Genomic DNA, 5,850 nt, shown 5'->3' with positions numbered 1-5,850 from the left:
TGTTTCTATTATTCCAGAGGCTCAAAGTTACTCTTAAGGGCAAGAGCCAGTCAGCTATGTCATACTCTCCCTAGGGATGCTGTGGAAACCCCTCTGGCTTGATGCAGACAAAGAAAGGAAAAAACAGAGAACAGCCTAGCTTTGGCTGGTAGGTTGAGTAGATGACCTGACAGGTCTTCTCCATCTATAGTTTTCTTCTGTGGCTTCAATACTGAAGGCCCTGTGGACATCCACAGAGGTCTTGCTTTCCTGGAAGCTTTAATAAAGGTCTGGTTTTGAGCTCAGAAATACAACTAATTCCACTGAGCAAATTATTCTAGTATGGGGTGAGAGGCAACAAGACCACCCGTGGGAACATGCCCCATCATGCTAGTTGGGTTTATTCTGGCCCTTAACACCAGGATCCCCTGAAGCACTTGCATCAAAACATTCTAATTGCAGTGGTTGTCAGCATGCTGCTTTACTTCAATGCAGAAAACACCTGGTGCCTAACCAGTTACTGTACTGTTTACCCAAGATAGTGTTTGGATTTATAAGTTCATGTGTCTGGCCTGGTCCTGAGACTTTGGTTCATTAGGAGATGCAGAAACTATTCTAGATATCCTCACTCAGCCACAAATGTGTCAGTATTTCTTCCCTACTCTTCACCTAGTCTGTGCCTACCAAAAACCTCTTCTCTATAGCACATCCACTTGTAAAGTTGGTACAAGCTCACAAAAGCTTGTCATATTTATTCATCAGTCCAAAGACCAGACTTTCTACATTACCCTGTTCTCACTGGAATTACTTAAGGGGCAAACACAGTTTCAATTCTACCTCAGAGTACAGCAGGAAGATTCACAATCTCTCTTGTCACCCAAAACTTGGTCACTTGCTTCTCCAGGGCAGATACACCATAAGCCCTAAGACAGAACCAGTTTGTGAGCAGTTTCTCTGATGATCCCTGGAGCCAAGTTCCTCAGCCAGCAGATTTCCAACAGTTTCCAAAGCCGAAAGATATTTTCCCAATACTGTAACTAGATGAAATATGGTATCATGTAGCCTACAGCAACCCAGATCTGAATCTAGAAATCTGGCCTTTGGAGGGCTGGTGGTACCAGAGGAATATTCTGACTCAGCTGAAGCAGCTTCTCAGATCTGAAGGAAACTTTGCCCAGTGGGAACTCAGCAGGTCACAGCTCAGTTTCTCATGAGATTGGCCACATCTGTTCTCTTTTATGCAAGAGAAACACTTCATTAGGGCCCTATGTAACCTTCTGTTGGGCAATACTGGGCACTCCTGGTTTCATCAAAAGATGAATCAGTGGGTTCCATTATTGCTTCATACCTCAACAGTAAAGTTTTGGGTGGGTTCTTGGACAAGAATCTTGGCTCCAAACGACATGTTTGATATGGTAGCCTTGGACACAACCATACAATAATTCAAGCACAAAGTGCATGTGTTTACTTACATCAATAAGCAAAAAATGAAAGCCAACACTTTTGCTATTGTATAAAATAAAATACCTCAACATTATTTTATCTCTTGGAATTCAGGGACACGTACACAGACAAGCATACCCCTGCTATGTGACTTAGGAAAATGTCTCAACATCCAGACCTTTCCATGTGCTGCAGAATGGCCCAGTGGAAAAACCTCCTCCAGAGCTGAAAGCTGACTGTAAGGGTCCACCACAGGCCAGTATCCCTGATACTCAGTAAATCACACTGCACACATATGGAAGGCAGAACAGAATCTGGCACTTAGTAGCATTTAAGTTGCTCTTTTTAAAGGCCATGTCGGTACCTTTTTGAATGTTTCTTATTAATTTAGCAGTTTATTTCTTGGCTCTGTCACAATCCAGTTTACTCTCCAGAGTAAATTTTAAGTCTGAATGTAGCAGCATTCCATTACAAATCAGTCTCTCACTACAGAGAAAAGTTCTTGGTGCTGAAGTGGTTTTGTTTGTGTCCATTCGTACCTTAATGTAATATTGCTGCTATGTTTTGTGCTCCAGAAAGCACCAAAGACTGTGGCTTCGCAGCTCTCTCTTTCCACTGAATGTCTCACACAGATGACACACCCTAGCAGTGCTGGGCCTGAGCTTGGGAACAAATGCCTGTTCCAAACCCCAGAGTTCCCACATAACTATATAATTCACTGCTATCGAGTTACTGGGCTAGCCACAAATTGACTAATGCAATAGTCATCAAGGATCAGGAGGCTGGAGCCTGAGCGCTTAAATTTCAGGGAAGGGTGATTTGTCCTTTAATATCACTAGCACTTTATCAACATACAAATGAGAAAAATTCTCCATCTGCCAGCCATAAACAGTACCAAAAGGAAAGGGAATCTACATATAGTCTTTAATTTGCAGTGATGTACCCTAGGCAGCGCCTTCCAAAATCTCCAGAGATGTTTGTACCATGGGTGCTTCCCCAGCTGTGGGGAAAGGCCAAGAAAGAAAAGGAGAGCAGTTGGACCTTGGCATTGCAGAGCATTTCCTGCCTTACTGTGACTGAGGAATATCATCCTCAGAATGGATATCACTCCCTGTCCTTTAGTGTTTTCAGCATACAAACTAAACAGCAACAGCAGTCAAGAGCAATTCCTTTTCCCCCACATACCTCACTGATAAAATAAAACTTTCTTGAGAAGTCCTTTCAATCTTAGGAATCCAAATTAGTCTTTTTCTAAGCAAGAAGGATCTTATGAGTTGCTCCTTAAACTTAAGCTTCAGATGACTCTTTGGTTATTTCTCAGAGTCTTTTAGTAACCAGCCCTAACCCACAAAGAGAGACTGTGCTCCATCTATAACAGGTTAGATTAGAGTAAAACAGAACTTCTGACTTTAGTAGTTTAAAATCCTAAACACACTGATCATGTTCTTTTCACCAACCCAGCAATGCTACACTCAGGAAGCAGGAGAATGAGAACAGGCTATAACTATTGGCTGCAGCTGTTTGCACCAGCCAGTCTCCTACCTTTAATTGCCAGTGTCACAGCATCAGAGAATGTTTTGGGTTAGAAAGAACCTAAAGATGACCTAGTTCAAACCCCCTGCCATGGGCAAAGACACCTTCCACTAGACCAGGTTGTTCAGTGCCCCATCCAAAATTCCTCTGGGCAATATACAGCAGCATGAGTATCTGGCCATAATCTGGAAATGACTGCAGAATAAAAGACAGTCTAAATTCATTAATGGGAAACCAGTAGGGAGAGTTCATTGAAAGTCTTCTTATGCTCTACTAGAGCTGCTAATCCACTCTGTAGTAATCTGTTTTCTGAAAAGAGTTTTCTAAATGTTAAACCACTTTCTAAGCTAGAAAGTTATTTTACAATAGTTCATCTTTCTCTGGATATTGCAATACCAGCAGTCATTCATATTATTTGATTTGAATAATAATCAGTGAGGAATGTAATCCAAGAACTGTTTTTTCTCCAGCTAGCTGTTGTATTCATTAAATTATTTTATCTTTTTCATATGAAAATGCTTATGATTTCATCTAGAATTAATTTATTGAGTCTGCGACCAAAACTCATCTTACTGGCATAGGCAAAAAAATTAATTTTGGAAGAGGTAATTATTTAACATCATTGGACTGCCACTCTCTGTGACAGAGAGGTTTTTATTTCTTGAGGTGACCAAATAAACACATTAAGCTTCCCAAATTAGGCAGAGACAATAGGATTACAATGGTTTCACGTACTTACTGTGCATTTCATCAAATATGTTTCTTTCTTTTTAATCCTCCACTGTCTTATAGTTTCTAGCTTCTGAGCTACCACCACGATACATTTCATATGTCCGTTTATAAACGATTTTGTTATTTCAGCTCTTCAAGCTCCCAGTGCCATAAGCACAGCTCACCTTTTCACATCCATGTATATATCCACCGATGTCAACTGTTCTGTCTTAATGTCTTGAAGATGAGACTAGAAAGGAAAACCAAGTCCCAAAATATACTGTAGACACAGAGTCTTCTTCTGCCAGCTCTGCAAAAGAGAATAAGCAAGGGCTGTTTGTTTTATGCTTATACCTGAACATGCAATACAGAATTAATAGATCTGTTTATATTCCCATAATTCCTGAAAAGAAATTTGTCTTCAGGCCACCTGCTTCTTCTGACCTGAAGGGACCAGGTTCTGGGGAAAAGTGTGAAGGAATCCTCATGCTAAGCTGTGTGGCATAGTTTTGGGCACTGTTTCATTCCTTAGAGCATTGATTCTGATGCCATGTACTATCAGGAATCTCTGAAATGACTGTAAAAATCAGAGGGAAACTCTGTACATTCCAAGGAGCAAAAGAGGAAATAAAAATACTGGGTTGATTTTCAGAATCCAGCCTGATATGTATTTGGCTCTAAGTAAAAACCTCTATGATATCACACCACAAAGTAGTTGAAAGACTGGTTGTTTGTTTTTGTTTTTTTTTTAAGAGACATTTACAGCACTTTAGGGCGGGAAAAAAGTAAGAAACAATTTTTCTAATTAGCTTCTATAATGAAAGGGAGGAGTGGCAAGCAACCTCTTATATATAGCATTGATATTGAAATTGTCTCAAGTCCCGTTCAGTGGAACTTTCTCCAGTGACTATTAGCCATGAGCTAACTTTAATACTCACTGTTGCTTTCTCTGTATATGTACTTAAATGTCTTCTAGTAAAAGTGCAAAGCCCAAAGCCAGTAGTCAGCATCAGCCAGACTGAAGCCAGAGCTAAATGTCAACCAGCTGCTGAGCTCATAAATGCCTTTCAGGAAAGAAGGCAGAGAAGGAGAGGCGGGATTAGTTGCCACCCAAATGAAAACAAGCAGGATGAGATTCACCTGTATTAGACTGCAGCAAATAGGAAGGAGTTGCTACTAAATGTCCTTGTGGGGACCAGACCTGACTGAACCTTAGCTCTTCCTAGACATAAAAGTCTTGCCTTTAGGGTGCCAGACTGCTCTTATTTCAGATTTGAACTCCCACGCCAATATTAGCATTGAAAAAGCTCCATATATCAGAAATCCCACAGCACAGTTAGAGATGAGCTCACATCTGACCAGTGGGAGGGCAACCCTAAAGTAACTGACAAAGAAAAAGATGTTGTTTAAATCAAAAAATTGGGAAAACCTTTCAGTCAGCTTAGCAAATAGGAGAGTTGGCAAAACAAGAAACCAGTGGAATAGCTCTTATATAACAGCAAATAATTTATTTAGTTGATCTTACTTGTTAATTTATGCAGGTAGAAGGCAAAATATTGTCACTAGAGGTCATGTGTGCAGGGGTGATAAGAAAGTGTAAGAGCAAGAGGCAGTCAAATTGTTGTAAAAGAGGTGGAGAAAATACAACAGTGCCAGGTCCAGCTAATGAAACTGCCTGAATTTATAGCTGGATAAAATATGTTGTTATGGGTCATTTGAGTTCTCAAGTGACAGGTCAGGTTTGTGGCAAGCACAACATCATTATTGAAATAAGCATTGGCAAACTTGTCTGCCCTTATGTTTAATAACATTTAATTTTGTAAGCAGCTCTAAATGATAGCAAGTGGCTGTTCAGTCAATTAAATGCACACAAAGAAGTGACTCTGGAGGCTGGATTACTGGCACCAGGTCAAGGCATTACTGGGTGGGTGGGACATCTCTCTACCTCCATACGTAAAAATTTTTATTTGTGTATGACTTATGCTTTGACCCTCTTCTGGGAGCTCAGAGCAAAACTCCACTGACTATGAAATTCTTCTTCTTAGCTAAAGTATCTGCACAGCACCTATCTCACACCCAGGCCTGTGGGTACTGCCAAGTAATATTCTTATATCTGTCTGAGCACATCCGTCTGAGCAGGATACAGGCTCAGCTAAGGAAGCACCAGGGCTCTTCTTTGCTCTT

The 5,850-nt window shown here is 40.7% G+C and overlaps 1 long non-coding RNA gene across 1 annotated transcript; it reads right to left on the bottom strand.

Annotated features, from left to right (window-relative positions):
• On the bottom strand, positions 1–4,685 carry LOC136366786 (uncharacterized). Its single transcript, XR_010744581.1, has 3 exons — positions 4,605–4,685; positions 3,852–3,976; positions 1–249 (listed from the first exon to the last, which is right to left on the bottom strand). It is a non-coding gene; the product is annotated as an uncharacterized lncRNA (long non-coding RNA).
• Positions 4,686–5,850: the final 1,165 nt, after the last annotated feature.

The sequence above is a fragment of the Sylvia atricapilla genome, chromosome 13 (assembly GCF_009819655.1).
Source record: "Sylvia atricapilla isolate bSylAtr1 chromosome 13, bSylAtr1.pri, whole genome shotgun sequence".
NCBI lineage: Eukaryota > Metazoa > Chordata > Aves > Passeriformes > Sylviidae > Sylvia > Sylvia atricapilla.
Note: the sequence above shows the minus strand (reverse complement) of the source record. Positions and strands in the feature narration are given on the sequence as shown.